Source organism: Osmerus eperlanus, chromosome 27, assembly GCF_963692335.1.
Source record: "Osmerus eperlanus chromosome 27, fOsmEpe2.1, whole genome shotgun sequence".
Lineage (NCBI taxonomy): Eukaryota > Metazoa > Chordata > Actinopteri > Osmeriformes > Osmeridae > Osmerus > Osmerus eperlanus.
Genome location: NC_085044.1, coordinates 6,405,353 through 6,417,503, shown reverse-complemented (window position 1 = coordinate 6,417,503; position 12,151 = coordinate 6,405,353). Strand labels below are relative to the sequence as shown.

Genomic DNA, 12,151 nt, shown 5'->3' with positions numbered 1-12,151 from the left:
GGCGCAAGAGGAAGCCAAGCGCTCCCTGGTGGTAGGTTCATTTGAAAGCTTAGCCTTGCAACTTGGCCCTCATCTTTGACAGTGAGCAGAGTGAGCAGAGGAAGCAGAGCTCTCCCTGGTGGTCTAGTGGCTAGGATTCGGCGCTCTCACTGCCGCGGCCCGGGTTTGATTCCAGGTCAGGGAAACCTGTTTTTAGACCTCTTTTAAAATGGGCGGGGGTCTCCCTGCTGGCAGAGTAGCCTTGCTGTCAGATAGGCAACATTTGACCCCAAAACATCCCTCCTTCGAGCCAGATTTGAACCAGCGACCTAAGGATTTCTAACCGTGTTTGACCTACAGTCCTCCGCTCTACCAACTGAGCTATCGAAGGGTGAACGAGCGAGAGGTTTTTTTGGCGAGGAAGGCATGCGATCCCCCCATTCTCTCTCCAGTTCAGATACGAAAGAAGAAAGCCTTTGCTGACGCAACTGTCTTTCAAGCCTCTCCCTGGTGGTCTAGTGGCTAGGATTCGGCGCTTTCACCGCCGCGGCCCGGGTTCGATTCCCGGTCAGGGAACTTTAGGTTCAGCCAAAAGCTTGGTGACAGATGGCTTTTTTGCATCCGCTGTGTCTCAAAGTAAGGCGTGCAACGGAGATAAGGGTTGCTGCGTGCCACAAGTCACGCTGTGTAGTTTGAACACACAGCTCACGCAGGGACTTGAACGCTGGACCCTCAGATTAAAAGCTTCCATTGTTTCCTCAAAGTGAGGTATATGAGAGAGTCAAAGGTGGACCGCTCCGACAAGGTTTGAACACACGCCGCCCGAACAGGGACTTGAACCCTGGACCCTCAGATTAAAAGTCTGATGCTCTGCCGACTGAGCTATCCGGGCTCTGGGAGCAGGGAAAACACAGAGTGTTTCGTGGAACTTCCGCATGTAAATCTCCTCGCCCACACGAACCCTTAAGGATCGTATGGCGAATCCCTGGCAAGTGTAGCGGGGTTTGCTCGTTGAAGAATAGAAATACTTCACTTATAATCACACTTTTAGTAGGCGGGGCACCGCCCTGATATCGCACTTTGTCGCACAGCGTTGGCACATCAGAGTCCACGTCAGAATGTTGCCTCCTTGCTTGCACATAGGCCTCGTGGCGCAACGGTAGCGCGTCTGACTCCAGATCAGAAGGTTGCGTGTTCAAATCACGTCGGGGTCAGCGGACATTATGTGTGGCCCTCCATTGGGGAAAAAAAGTCTTTCTTGCGGACGCAGGGAGAGCTCCCTCTTTTACAGAACTGGCAAAATCAAGCTCTGATTGCTTCCTCAAAGTGAGTCATGCCACCACTTCTAGGCAGGGCAAGGAAAAGCCGTTCAAAGGTTGTGGGTTGGAGTCCCACCAGAGTCGTTGTCCTTCTTTCCCAAACTCCCGTTGACAGATCACAGGAAGAGTACTTAGTATGGCCGCTCCTCCTCCTCTTCTTCATGGGGAGTTTGGGCACACGTCTCCCAGCGTTTCCTTTCATTTTTCAGCCCTGGTCCTGTGGAGACAGGGTCTCTGTGGCGCAATTGGTTAGCGCGTTCGGCTGTTAACCGAAAGGATGGTGGTTCGAGCCCACCCAGGGACGAGCGTTTTCTTGTTTGCTTCTGTTGTGGGTCCTGCCTGTGTGACAATGAGCTGTACCGCCATCAGAGTCGAAGAAGCTGGAAAATCTCTTCATTCTGGTGCCTTGAGAGGCTTTGCTGCATGCGGGGCATAACCTTCGGAGGTGTCTTTCGAAGACGCTGTAGACCCCGCCTCAAAGCACCTACCCGAAGAGAAAACAGCAGCCTGAGCCCGTCACGGAGCATCAAGCAAGGCGCCGTGGCTTAGTTGGTCAAAGCGCCTGTCTAGTAAACAGGAGATCCTGAGTTCAAATCTCAGCGGTGCCTTTTCTGGCGCAAGAGGAAGCCAAGCGCTCCCTGGTGGTAGGTTCATTTGAAAGCTTAGCCTTGCAACTTGGCCCTCATCTTTGACAGTGAGCAGAGTGAGCAGAGGAAGCAGAGCTCTCCCTGGTGGTCTAGTGGCTAGGATTCGGCGCTCTCACCGCCGCGGCCCGGGTTCGATTCCCGGTCAGGGAAACCTGTTTTTAGACCTCTTTTAAAATGGGCGGGGGTCTCCCTGCTGGCAGAGTAGCCTTGCTGTCAGATAGGCAACATTTGACCCCAAAACATCCCTCCTTCGAGCCGGATTTGAACCAGCGACCTAAGGATTTCTAACCGTGTTTGACCTACAGTCCTCCGCTCTACCAACTGAGCTATCGAAGGGTGAACGAGCGAGAGGTTTTTTTGGCGAGGAAGGCATGCGATCCCCCCATTCTCTCTCCAGTTCAGATACGAAAGAAGAAAGCTTTTGCTGACGCAACTGTCTTTCAAGCCTCTCCCTGGTGGTCTAGTGGCTAGGATTCGGCGCTTTCACCGCCGCGGCCCGGGTTCGATTCCCGGTCAGGGAACTTTAGGTTCAGCCAAAAGCTTGGTGACAGATGGCTTTTTTGCATCCGCTGTGTCTCAAAGTAAGGCGTGCAACGGAGAAAAGGGTTGCTGCGTGCCACAAGTCACGCTGTGTAGTTTGAACACACAGCTCACGCAGGGACTTGAACGCTGGACCCTCAGATTAAAAGCTTCCATTGTTTCCTCAAAGTGAGGTATATGAGAGAGTCAAAGGTGGACCGCTCCGACAAGGTTTGAACACACGCCGCCCGAACAGGGACTTGAACCCTGGACCCTCAGATTAAAAGTCTGATGCTCTGCCGACTGAGCTATCCGGGCTCTGGGAGCAGGGAAAACACAGAGTGTTTCGTGGAACTTCCGCATGTAAATCTCCTCGCCCACACGAACCCTTAAGGATCGTATGGCGAATCCCTGGCAAGTGTAGCGGGGTTTGCTCGTTGAAGAATAGAAATACTTCACTTATAATCACACTTTTAGTAGGCGGGGCACCGCCCTGATATCGCACTTTGCCGCACAGCGTTGGCACATCAGAGTCCACGTCAGAATGTTGCCTCCTTGCTTGCACATAGGCCTCGTGGCGCAACGGTAGCGCGTCTGACTCCAGATCAGAAGGTTGCGTGTTCAAATCACGTCGGGGTCAGCGGACATTATGTGTGGCCCTCCATTGGGGAAAAAAAGTCTTTCTTGCGGACGCAGGGAGAGCTCCCTCTTTTACAGAACTGGCAAAATCAAGCTCTGATTGCTTCCTCAAAGTGAGTCATGCCACCACTTCTAGGCAGGGCAAGGAAAAGCCGTTCAAAGGTTGTGGGTTGGAGTCCCACCAGAGTCGTTGTCCTTCTTTCCCAAACTCCCGTTGACAGATCACAGGAAGAGTACTTAGTATGGCCGCTCCTCCTCCTCTTCTTCATGGGGAGTTTGGGCACACGTCTCCCAGCGTTTCCTTTCATTTTTCAGCCCTGGTCCTGTGGAGACAGGGTCTCTGTGGCGCAATTGGTTAGCGCGTTCGGCTGTTAACCGAAAGGATGGTGGTTCGAGCCCACCCAGGGACGAGCGTTTTCTTGTTTGCTTCTGTTGTGGGTCCTGCCTGTGTGACAATGAGCTGTACCGCCATCAGAGTCGAAGAAGCTGGAAAATCTCTTCATTCTGGTGCCTTGAGAGGCTTTGCTGCATGCGGGGCATAACCTTCGGAGGTGTCTTTCGAAGACGCTGTAGACCCCGCCTCAAAGCACCTACCCGAAGAGAAAACAGCAGCCTGAGCCCGTCACGGAGCATCAAGCAAGGCGCCGTGGCTTAGTTGGTCAAAGCGCCTGTCTAGTAAACAGGAGATCCTGAGTTCAAATCTCAGCGGTGCCTTTTCTGGCGCAAGAGGAAGCCAAGCGCTCCCTGGTGGTAGGTTCATTTGAAAGCTTAGCCTTGCAACTTGGCCCTCATCTTTGACAGTGAGCAGAGTGAGCAGAGGAAGCAGAGCTCTCCCTGGTGGTCTAGTGGCTAGGATTCGGCGCTCTCACCGCCGCGGCCCGGGTTCGATTCCCGGTCAGGGAAACCTGTTTTTAGACCTCTTTTAAAATGGGCGGGGGTCTCCCTGCTGGCAGAGTAGCCTTGCTGTCAGATAGGCAACATTTGACCCCAAAACATCCCTCCTTCGAGCCGGATTTGAACCAGCGACCTAAGGATTTCTAACCGTGTTTGACCTACAGTCCTCCGCTCTACCAACTGAGCTATCGAAGGGTGAACGAGCGAGAGGTTTTTTTGGCGAGGAAGGCATGCGATCCCCCCATTCTCTCTCCAGTTCAGATACGAAAGAAGAAAGCCTTTGCTGACGCAACTGTCTTTCAAGCCTCTCCCTGGTGGTCTAGTGGCTAGGATTCGGCGCTTTCACCGCCGCGGCCCGGGTTCGATTCCCGGTCAGGGAACTTTAGGTTCAGCCAAAAGCTTGGTGACAGATGGCTTTTTTGCATCCGCTGTGTCTCAAAGTAAGGCGTGCAACGGAGATAAGGGTTGCTGCGTGCCACAAGTCACGCTGTGTAGTTTGAACACACAGCTCACGCAGGGACTTGAACGCTGGACCCTCAGATTAAAAGCTTCCATTGTTTCCTCAAAGTGAGGTATATGAGAGAGTCAAAGGTGGACCGCCCTGACAAGGTTTGAACACACGCCGCCCGAACAGGGACTTGAACCCTGGACCCTCAGATTAAAAGTCTGATGCTCTGCCGACTGAGCTATCCGGGCTCTGGGAGCAGGGAAAACACAGAGTGTTTCGTGGAACTTCCGCATGTAAATCTCCTCGCCCACACGAACCCTTAAGGATCGTATGGCGAATCCCTGGCAAGTGTAGCGGGGTTTGCTCGTTGAAGAATAGAAATACTTCACTTATAATCACACTTTTAGTAGGCGGGGCACCGCCCTGATATCGCACTTTGCCGCACAGCGTTGGCACATCAGAGTCCACGTCAGAATGTTGCCTCCTTGCTTGCACATAGGCCTCGTGGCGCAACGGTAGCGCGTCTGACTCCAGATCAGAAGGTTGCGTGTTCAAATCACGTCGGGGTCAGCGGACATTATGTGTGGCCCTCCATTGGGGAAAAAAAGTCTTTCTTGCGGACGCAGGGAGAGCTCCCTCTTTTACAGAACTGGCAAAATCAAGCTCTGATTGCTTCCTCAAAGTGAGTCATGCCACCACTTCTAGGCAGGGCAAGGAAAAGCCGTTCAAAGGTTGTGGGTTGGAGTCCCACCAGAGTCGTTGTCCTTCTTTCCCAAACTCCCGTTGACAGATCACAGGAAGAGTACTTAGTATGGCCGCTCCTCCTCCTCTTCTTCATGGGGAGTTTGGGCACACGTCTCCCAGCGTTTCCTTCCATTTTTCAGCCCTGGTCCTGCGGAGACAGGGTCTCTGTGGCGCAATTGGTTAGCGCGTTCGGCTGTTAACCGAAAGGATGGTGGTTCGAGCCCACCCAGGGACGAGCGTTTTCTTGTTTGCTTCTGTTGTGGGTCCTGCCTGTGTGACAATGAGCTGTACCGCCATCAGAGTCGAAGAAGCTGGAAAATCTCTTCATTCTGGTGCCTTGAGAGGCTTTGCTGCATGCGGGGCATAACCTTCGGAGGTGTCTTTCGAAGACGCTGTAGACCCCGCCTCAAAGCACCTACCCGAAGAGAAAACAGCAGCCTGAGCCCGTCACGGAGCATCAAGCAAGGCGCCGTGGCTTAGTTGGTCAAAGCGCCTGTCTAGTAAACAGGAGATCCTGAGTTCAAATCTCAGCGGTGCCTTTTCTGGCGCAAGAGGAAGCCAAGCGCTCCCTGGTGGTAGGTTCATTTGAAAGCTTAGCCTTGCAACTTGGCCCTCATCTTTGACAGTGAGCAGAGTGAGCAGAGGAAGCAGAGCTCTCCCTGGTGGTCTAGTGGCTAGGATTCGGCGCTCTCACCGCCGCGGCCCGGGTTCGATTCCCGGTCAGGGAAACCTGTTTTTAGACCTCTTTTAAAATGGGCGGGGGTCTCCCTGCTGGCAGAGTAGCCTTGCTGTCAGATAGGCAACATTTGACCCCAAAACATCCCTCCTTCGAGCCGGATTTGAACCAGCGACCTAAGGATTTCTAACCGTGTTTGACCTACAGTCCTCCGCTCTACCAACTGAGCTATCGAAGGGTGAACGAGCGAGAGGTTTTTTTGGCGAGGAAGGCATGCGATCCCCCCATTCTCTCTCCAGTTCAGATACGAAAGAAGAAAGCCTTTGCTGACGCAACTGTCTTTCAAGCCTCTCCCTGGTGGTCTAGTGGCTAGGATTCGGCGCTTTCACCGCCGCGGCCCGGGTTCGATTCCCGGTCAGGGAACTTTAGGTTCAGCCAAAAGCTTGGTGACAGATGGCTTTTTTGCATCCGCTGTGTCTCAAAGTAAGGCGTGCAACGGAGATAAGGGTTGCTGCGTGCCACAAGTCACGCTGTGTAGTTTGAACACACAGCTCACGCAGGGACTTGAACGCTGGACCCTCAGATTAAAAGCTTCCATTGTTTCCTCAAAGTGAGGTATATGAGAGAGTCAAAGGTGGACCGCTCCGACAAGGTTTGAACACACGCCGCCCGAACAGGGACTTGAACCCTGGACCCTCAGATTAAAAGTCTGATGCTCTGCCGACTGAGCTATCCGGGCTCTGGGAGCAGGGAAAACACAGAGTGTTTCGTGGAACTTCCGCATGTAAATCTCCTCGCCCACACGAACCCTTAAGGATCGTATGGCGAATCCCTGGCAAGTGTAGCGGGGTTTGCTCGTTGAAGAATAGAAATACTTCACTTATAATCACACTTTTAGTAGGCGGGGCACCGCCCTGATATCGCACTTTGCCGCACAGCGTTGGCACATCAGAGTCCACGTCAGAATGTTGCCTCCTTGCTTGCACATAGGCCTCGTGGCGCAACGGTAGCGCGTCTGACTCCAGATCAGAAGGTTGCGTGTTCAAATCACGTCGGGGTCAGCGGACATTATGTGTGGCCCTCCATTGGGGAAAAAAAGTCTTTCTTGCGGACGCAGGGAGAGCTCCCTCTTTTACAGAACTGGCAAAATCAAGCTCTGATTGCTTCCTCAAAGTGAGTCATGCCACCACTTCTAGGCAGGGCAAGGAAAAGCCGTTCAAAGGTTGTGGGTTGGAGTCCCACCAGAGTCGTTGTCCTTCTTTCCCAAACTCCCGTTGACAGATCACAGGAAGAGTACTTAGTATGGCCGCTCCTCCTCCTCTTCTTCATGGGGAGTTTGGGCACACGTCTCCCAGCGTTTCCTTTCATTTTTCAGCCCTGGTCCTGTGGAGACAGGGTCTCTGTGGCGCAATTGGTTAGCGCGTTCGGCTGTTAACCGAAAGGATGGTGGTTCGAGCCCACCCAGGGACGAGCGTTTTCTTGTTTGCTTCTGTTGTGGGTCCTGCCTGTGTGACAATGAGCTGTACCGCCATCAGAGTCGAAGAAGCTGGAAAATCTCTTCATTCTGGTGCCTTGAGAGGCTTTGCTGCATGCGGGGCATAACCTTCGGAGGTGTCTTTCGAAGACGCTGTAGACCCCGCCTCAAAGCACCTACCCGAAGAGAAAACAGCAGCCTGAGCCCGTCACGGAGCATCAAGCAAGGCGCCGTGGCTTAGTTGGTCAAAGCGCCTGTCTAGTAAACAGGAGATCCTGAGTTCAAATCTCAGCGGTGCCTTTTCTGGCGCAAGAGGAAGCCAAGCGCTCCCTGGTGGTAGGTTCATTTGAAAGCTTAGCCTTGCAACTTGGCCCTCATCTTTGACAGTGAGCAGAGTGAGCAGAGGAAGCAGAGCTCTCCCTGGTGGTCTAGTGGCTAGGATTCGGCGCTCTCACCGCCGCGGCCCGGGTTCGATTCCCGGTCAGGGAAACCTGTTTTTAGACCTCTTTTAAAATGGGCGGGGGTCTCCCTGCTGGCAGAGTAGCCTTGCTGTCAGATAGGCAACATTTGACCCCAAAACATCCCTCCTTCGAGCCGGATTTGAACCAGCGACCTAAGGATTTCTAACCGTGTTTGACCTACAGTCCTCCGCTCTACCAACTGAGCTATCGAAGGGTGAACGAGCGAGAGGTTTTTTTGGCGAGGAAGGCATGCGATCCCCCCATTCTCTCTCCAGTTCAGATACGAAAGAAGAAAGCCTTTGCTGACGCAACTGTCTTTCAAGCCTCTCCCTGGTGGTCTAGTGGCTAGGATTCGGCGCTTTCACCGCCGCGGCCCGGGTTCGATTCCCGGTCAGGGAACTTTAGGTTCAGCCAAAAGCTTGGTGACAGATGGCTTTTTTGCATCCGCTGTGTCTCAAAGTAAGGCGTGCAACGGAGATAAGGGTTGCTGCGTGCCACAAGTCACGCTGTGTAGTTTGAACACACAGCTCACGCAGGGACTTGAACGCTGGACCCTCAGATTAAAAGCTTCCATTGTTTCCTCAAAGTGAGGTATATGAGAGAGTCAAAGGTGGACCGCCCTGACAAGGTTTGAACACACGCCGCCCGAACAGGGACTTGAACCCTGGACCCTCAGATTAAAAGTCTGATGCTCTGCCGACTGAGCTATCCGGGCTCTGGGAGCAGGGAAAACACAGAGTGTTTCGTGGAACTTCCGCATGTAAATCTCCTCGCCCACACGAACCCTTAAGGATCGTATGGCGAATCCCTGGCAAGTGTAGCGGGGTTTGCTCGTTGAAGAATAGAAATACTTCACTTATAATCACACTTTTAGTAGGCGGGGCACCGCCCTGATATCGCACTTTGCCGCACAGCGTTGGCACATCAGAGTCCACGTCAGAATGTTGCCTCCTTGCTTGCACATAGGCCTCGTGGCGCAACGGTAGCGCGTCTGACTCCAGATCAGAAGGTTGCGTGTTCAAATCACGTCGGGGTCAGCGGACATTATGTGTGGCCCTCCATTGGGGAAAAAAAGTCTTTCTTGCGGACGCAGGGAGAGCTCCCTCTTTTACAGAACTGGCAAAATCAAGCTCTGATTGCTTCCTCAAAGTGAGTCATGCCACCACTTCTAGGCAGGGCAAGGAAAAGCCGTTCAAAGGTTGTGGGTTGGAGTCCCACCAGAGTCGTTGTCCTTCTTTCCCAAACTCCCGTTGACAGATCACAGGAAGAGTACTTAGTATGGCCGCTCCTCCTCCTCTTCTTCATGGGGAGTTTGGGCACACGTCTCCCAGCGTTTCCTTCCATTTTTCAGCCCTGGTCCTGCGGAGACAGGGTCTCTGTGGCGCAATTGGTTAGCGCGTTCGGCTGTTAACCGAAAGGATGGTGGTTCGAGCCCACCCAGGGACGAGCGTTTTCTTGTTTGCTTCTGTTGTGGGTCCTGCCTGTGTGACAATGAGCTGTACCGCCATCAGAGTCGAAGAAGCTGGAAAATCTCTTCATTCTGGTGCCTTGAGAGGCTTTGCTGCATGCGGGGCATAACCTTCGGAGGTGTCTTTCGAAGACGCTGTAGACCCCGCCTCAAAGCACCTACCCGAAGAGAAAACAGCAGCCTGAGCCCGTCACGGAGCATCAAGCAAGGCGCCGTGGCTTAGTTGGTCAAAGCGCCTGTCTAGTAAACAGGAGATCCTGAGTTCAAATCTCAGCGGTGCCTTTTCTGGCGCAAGAGGAAGCCAAGCGCTCCCTGGTGGTAGGTTCATTTGAAAGCTTAGCCTTGCAACTTGGCCCTCATCTTTGACAGTGAGCAGAGTGAGCAGAGGAAGCAGAGCTCTCCCTGGTGGTCTAGTGGCTAGGATTCGGCGCTCTCACCGCCGCGGCCCGGGTTCGATTCCCGGTCAGGGAAACCTGTTTTTAGACCTCTTTTAAAATGGGCGGGGGTCTCCCTGCTGGCAGAGTAGCCTTGCTGTCAGATAGGCAACATTTGACCCCAAAACATCCCTCCTTCGAGCCGGATTTGAACCAGCGACCTAAGGATTTCTAACCGTGTTTGACCTACAGTCCTCCGCTCTACCAACTGAGCTATCGAAGGGTGAACGAGCGAGAGGTTTTTTTGGCGAGGAAGGCATGCGATCCCCCCATTCTCTCTCCAGTTCAGATACGAAAGAAGAAAGCCTTTGCTGACGCAACTGTCTTTCAAGCCTCTCCCTGGTGGTCTAGTGGCTAGGATTCGGCGCTTTCACCGCCGCGGCCCGGGTTCGATTCCCGGTCAGGGAACTTTAGGTTCAGCCAAAAGCTTGGTGACAGATGGCTTTTTTGCATCCGCTGTGTCTCAAAGTAAGGCGTGCAACGGAGATAAGGGTTGCTGCGTGCCACAAGTCACGCTGTGTAGTTTGAACACACAGCTCACGCAGGGACTTGAACGCTGGACCCTCAGATTAAAAGCTTCCATTGTTTCCTCAAAGTGAGGTATATGAGAGAGTCAAAGGTGGACCGCTCCGACAAGGTTTGAACACACGCCGCCCGAACAGGGACTTGAACCCTGGACCCTCAGATTAAAAGTCTGATGCTCTGCCGACTGAGCTATCCGGGCTCTGGGAGTAGGGAAAACACAGAGTGTTTCGTGGAACTTCCGCATGTAAATCTCCTCGCCCACACGAACCCTTAAGGATCGTATGGCGAATCCCTGGCAAGTGTAGCGGGGTTTGCTCGTTGAAGAATAGAAATACTTCACTTATAATCACACTTTTAGTAGGCGGGGCACCGCCCTGATATCGCACTTTGCCGCACAGCGTTGGCACATCAGAGTCCACGTCAGAATGTTGCCTCCTTGCTTGCACATAGGCCTCGTGGCGCAACGGTAGCGCGTCTGACTCCAGATCAGAAGGTTGCGTGTTCAAATCACGTCGGGGTCAGCGGACATTATGTGTGGCCCTCCATTGGGGAAAAAAAGTCTTTCTTGCGGACGCAGGGAGAGCTCCCTCTTTTACAGAACTGGCAAAATCAAGCTCTGATTGCTTCCTCAAAGTGAGTCATGCCACCACTTCTAGGCAGGGCAAGGAAAAGCCGTTCAAAGGTTGTGGGTTGGAGTCCCACCAGAGTCGTTGTCCTTCTTTCCCAAACTCCCGTTGACAGATCACAGGAAGAGTACTTAGTATGGCCGCTCCTCCTCCTCTTCTTCATGGGGAGTTTGGGCACACGTCTCCCAGCGTTTCCTTCCATTTTTCAGCCCTGGTCCTGTGGAGACAGGGTCTCTGTGGCGCAATTGGTTAGCGCGTTCGGCTGTTAACCGAAAGGATGGTGGTTCGAGCCCACCCAGGGACGAGCGTTTTCTTGTTTGCTTCTGTTGTGGGTCCTGCCTGTGTGACAATGAGCTGTACCGCCATCAGAGTCGAAGAAGCTGGAAAATCTCTTCATTCTGGTGCCTTGAGAGGCTTTGCTGCATGCGGGGCATAACCTTCGGAGGTGTCTTTCGAAGACGCTGTAGACCCCGCCTCAAAGCACCTACCCGAAGAGAAAACAGCAGCCTGAGCCCGTCACGGAGCATCAAGCAAGGCGCCGTGGCTTAGTTGGTCAAAACGCCTGTCTAGTAAACAGGAGATCCTGAGTTCAAATCTCAGCGGTGCCTTTTCTGGCGCAAGAGGAAGCCAAGCGCTCCCTGGTGGTAGGTTCATTTGAAAGCTTAGCCTTGCAACTTGGCCCTCATCTTTGACAGTGAGCAGAGTGAGCAGAGGAAGCAGAGCTCTCCCTGGTGGTCTAGTGGCTAGGATTCGGCGCTCTCACCGCCGCGGCCCGGGTTCGATTCCCGGTCAGGGAAACCTGTTTTTAGACCTCTTTTAAAATGGGCGGGGGTCTCCCTGCTGGCAGAGTAGCCTTGCTGTCAGATAGGCAACATTTGACCCCAAAACATCCCTCCTTCGAGCCAGATTTGAACCAGCGACCTAAGGATTTCTAACCGTGTTTGACCTACAGTCCTCCGCTCTACCAACTGAGCTATCGAAGGGTGAACGAGCGAGAGGTTTTTTTGGCGAGGAAGACATGCGATCCCCCCATTCTCTCTCCAGTTCAGATACGAAAGAAGAAAGCCTTTGCTGACGCAACTGTCTTTCAAGCCTCTCCCTGGTGGTCTAGTGGCTAGGATTCGGCGCTTTCACCGCCGCGGCCCGGGTTCGATTCCCGGTCAGGGAACTTTAGGTTCAGCCAAAAGCTTGGTGACAGATGGCTTTTTTGCATCCGCTGTGTCTCAAAGTAAGGCGTGCAACGGAGATAAGGGTTGCTGCGTGCCACAAGTCACGCTGTGTAGTTTGAACACACAGCT

At 53.3% G+C, this 12,151-nt stretch overlaps 44 non-coding genes and 1 pseudogene across 44 annotated transcripts; 32 read left to right on the top strand and 13 right to left on the bottom strand.

The window, feature by feature from the left end:
• LOC134013955 (retinal guanylyl cyclase 2-like) overlaps positions 1–12,151 on the top strand; it is a 94,879-nt pseudogene that overhangs the window by 19,205 nt on the left and 63,523 nt on the right.
• On the bottom strand, positions 281–370 carry trnay-gua (transfer RNA tyrosine (anticodon GUA)). The gene is given in 2 exon segments: positions 281–316; positions 334–370. It is a non-coding gene; the product is annotated as a tRNA-Tyr (tRNA).
• On the top strand, positions 484–555 carry trnae-uuc (transfer RNA glutamic acid (anticodon UUC)). The gene has a single exon. It is a non-coding gene; the product is annotated as a tRNA-Glu (tRNA).
• On the bottom strand, positions 799–871 carry trnak-uuu (transfer RNA lysine (anticodon UUU)). The gene has a single exon. It is a non-coding gene; the product is annotated as a tRNA-Lys (tRNA).
• Positions 1,122–1,193, top strand: trnaw-cca (transfer RNA tryptophan (anticodon CCA)). Its single transcript has one exon. It is a non-coding gene; the product is annotated as a tRNA-Trp (tRNA).
• Positions 1,529–1,602, top strand: trnan-guu (transfer RNA asparagine (anticodon GUU)). The gene has a single exon. It is a non-coding gene; the product is annotated as a tRNA-Asn (tRNA).
• trnat-agu (transfer RNA threonine (anticodon AGU)) lies at positions 1,833–1,906 on the top strand. Its single transcript has one exon. It is a non-coding gene; the product is annotated as a tRNA-Thr (tRNA).
• On the top strand, positions 2,024–2,095 carry trnae-cuc (transfer RNA glutamic acid (anticodon CUC)). The gene has a single exon. It is a non-coding gene; the product is annotated as a tRNA-Glu (tRNA).
• Positions 2,192–2,281, bottom strand: trnay-gua (transfer RNA tyrosine (anticodon GUA)). Its single transcript is given in 2 exon segments — positions 2,192–2,227; positions 2,245–2,281. It is a non-coding gene; the product is annotated as a tRNA-Tyr (tRNA).
• On the top strand, positions 2,395–2,466 carry trnae-uuc (transfer RNA glutamic acid (anticodon UUC)). The gene has a single exon. It is a non-coding gene; the product is annotated as a tRNA-Glu (tRNA).
• trnak-uuu (transfer RNA lysine (anticodon UUU)) lies at positions 2,710–2,782 on the bottom strand. Its single transcript has one exon. It is a non-coding gene; the product is annotated as a tRNA-Lys (tRNA).
• On the top strand, positions 3,033–3,104 carry trnaw-cca (transfer RNA tryptophan (anticodon CCA)). The gene has a single exon. It is a non-coding gene; the product is annotated as a tRNA-Trp (tRNA).
• trnan-guu (transfer RNA asparagine (anticodon GUU)) lies at positions 3,440–3,513 on the top strand. The gene has a single exon. It is a non-coding gene; the product is annotated as a tRNA-Asn (tRNA).
• On the top strand, positions 3,744–3,817 carry trnat-agu (transfer RNA threonine (anticodon AGU)). The gene has a single exon. It is a non-coding gene; the product is annotated as a tRNA-Thr (tRNA).
• trnae-cuc (transfer RNA glutamic acid (anticodon CUC)) lies at positions 3,935–4,006 on the top strand. Its single transcript has one exon. It is a non-coding gene; the product is annotated as a tRNA-Glu (tRNA).
• trnay-gua (transfer RNA tyrosine (anticodon GUA)) lies at positions 4,103–4,192 on the bottom strand. The gene is given in 2 exon segments: positions 4,103–4,138; positions 4,156–4,192. It is a non-coding gene; the product is annotated as a tRNA-Tyr (tRNA).
• On the top strand, positions 4,306–4,377 carry trnae-uuc (transfer RNA glutamic acid (anticodon UUC)). The gene has a single exon. It is a non-coding gene; the product is annotated as a tRNA-Glu (tRNA).
• Positions 4,621–4,693, bottom strand: trnak-uuu (transfer RNA lysine (anticodon UUU)). Its single transcript has one exon. It is a non-coding gene; the product is annotated as a tRNA-Lys (tRNA).
• On the top strand, positions 4,944–5,015 carry trnaw-cca (transfer RNA tryptophan (anticodon CCA)). Its single transcript has one exon. It is a non-coding gene; the product is annotated as a tRNA-Trp (tRNA).
• trnan-guu (transfer RNA asparagine (anticodon GUU)) lies at positions 5,351–5,424 on the top strand. The gene has a single exon. It is a non-coding gene; the product is annotated as a tRNA-Asn (tRNA).
• Positions 5,655–5,728, top strand: trnat-agu (transfer RNA threonine (anticodon AGU)). Its single transcript has one exon. It is a non-coding gene; the product is annotated as a tRNA-Thr (tRNA).
• Positions 5,846–5,917, top strand: trnae-cuc (transfer RNA glutamic acid (anticodon CUC)). Its single transcript has one exon. It is a non-coding gene; the product is annotated as a tRNA-Glu (tRNA).
• Positions 6,014–6,103, bottom strand: trnay-gua (transfer RNA tyrosine (anticodon GUA)). Its single transcript is given in 2 exon segments — positions 6,014–6,049; positions 6,067–6,103. It is a non-coding gene; the product is annotated as a tRNA-Tyr (tRNA).
• trnae-uuc (transfer RNA glutamic acid (anticodon UUC)) lies at positions 6,217–6,288 on the top strand. Its single transcript has one exon. It is a non-coding gene; the product is annotated as a tRNA-Glu (tRNA).
• Positions 6,532–6,604, bottom strand: trnak-uuu (transfer RNA lysine (anticodon UUU)). Its single transcript has one exon. It is a non-coding gene; the product is annotated as a tRNA-Lys (tRNA).
• trnaw-cca (transfer RNA tryptophan (anticodon CCA)) lies at positions 6,855–6,926 on the top strand. Its single transcript has one exon. It is a non-coding gene; the product is annotated as a tRNA-Trp (tRNA).
• trnan-guu (transfer RNA asparagine (anticodon GUU)) lies at positions 7,262–7,335 on the top strand. The gene has a single exon. It is a non-coding gene; the product is annotated as a tRNA-Asn (tRNA).
• Positions 7,566–7,639, top strand: trnat-agu (transfer RNA threonine (anticodon AGU)). The gene has a single exon. It is a non-coding gene; the product is annotated as a tRNA-Thr (tRNA).
• trnae-cuc (transfer RNA glutamic acid (anticodon CUC)) lies at positions 7,757–7,828 on the top strand. The gene has a single exon. It is a non-coding gene; the product is annotated as a tRNA-Glu (tRNA).
• On the bottom strand, positions 7,925–8,014 carry trnay-gua (transfer RNA tyrosine (anticodon GUA)). The gene is given in 2 exon segments: positions 7,925–7,960; positions 7,978–8,014. It is a non-coding gene; the product is annotated as a tRNA-Tyr (tRNA).
• trnae-uuc (transfer RNA glutamic acid (anticodon UUC)) lies at positions 8,128–8,199 on the top strand. The gene has a single exon. It is a non-coding gene; the product is annotated as a tRNA-Glu (tRNA).
• trnak-uuu (transfer RNA lysine (anticodon UUU)) lies at positions 8,443–8,515 on the bottom strand. Its single transcript has one exon. It is a non-coding gene; the product is annotated as a tRNA-Lys (tRNA).
• On the top strand, positions 8,766–8,837 carry trnaw-cca (transfer RNA tryptophan (anticodon CCA)). The gene has a single exon. It is a non-coding gene; the product is annotated as a tRNA-Trp (tRNA).
• On the top strand, positions 9,173–9,246 carry trnan-guu (transfer RNA asparagine (anticodon GUU)). Its single transcript has one exon. It is a non-coding gene; the product is annotated as a tRNA-Asn (tRNA).
• On the top strand, positions 9,477–9,550 carry trnat-agu (transfer RNA threonine (anticodon AGU)). Its single transcript has one exon. It is a non-coding gene; the product is annotated as a tRNA-Thr (tRNA).
• Positions 9,668–9,739, top strand: trnae-cuc (transfer RNA glutamic acid (anticodon CUC)). Its single transcript has one exon. It is a non-coding gene; the product is annotated as a tRNA-Glu (tRNA).
• Positions 9,836–9,925, bottom strand: trnay-gua (transfer RNA tyrosine (anticodon GUA)). Its single transcript is given in 2 exon segments — positions 9,836–9,871; positions 9,889–9,925. It is a non-coding gene; the product is annotated as a tRNA-Tyr (tRNA).
• On the top strand, positions 10,039–10,110 carry trnae-uuc (transfer RNA glutamic acid (anticodon UUC)). Its single transcript has one exon. It is a non-coding gene; the product is annotated as a tRNA-Glu (tRNA).
• On the bottom strand, positions 10,354–10,426 carry trnak-uuu (transfer RNA lysine (anticodon UUU)). The gene has a single exon. It is a non-coding gene; the product is annotated as a tRNA-Lys (tRNA).
• On the top strand, positions 10,677–10,748 carry trnaw-cca (transfer RNA tryptophan (anticodon CCA)). The gene has a single exon. It is a non-coding gene; the product is annotated as a tRNA-Trp (tRNA).
• trnan-guu (transfer RNA asparagine (anticodon GUU)) lies at positions 11,084–11,157 on the top strand. Its single transcript has one exon. It is a non-coding gene; the product is annotated as a tRNA-Asn (tRNA).
• On the top strand, positions 11,388–11,461 carry trnat-agu (transfer RNA threonine (anticodon AGU)). The gene has a single exon. It is a non-coding gene; the product is annotated as a tRNA-Thr (tRNA).
• On the top strand, positions 11,579–11,650 carry trnae-cuc (transfer RNA glutamic acid (anticodon CUC)). Its single transcript has one exon. It is a non-coding gene; the product is annotated as a tRNA-Glu (tRNA).
• trnay-gua (transfer RNA tyrosine (anticodon GUA)) lies at positions 11,747–11,836 on the bottom strand. The gene is given in 2 exon segments: positions 11,747–11,782; positions 11,800–11,836. It is a non-coding gene; the product is annotated as a tRNA-Tyr (tRNA).
• Positions 11,950–12,021, top strand: trnae-uuc (transfer RNA glutamic acid (anticodon UUC)). The gene has a single exon. It is a non-coding gene; the product is annotated as a tRNA-Glu (tRNA).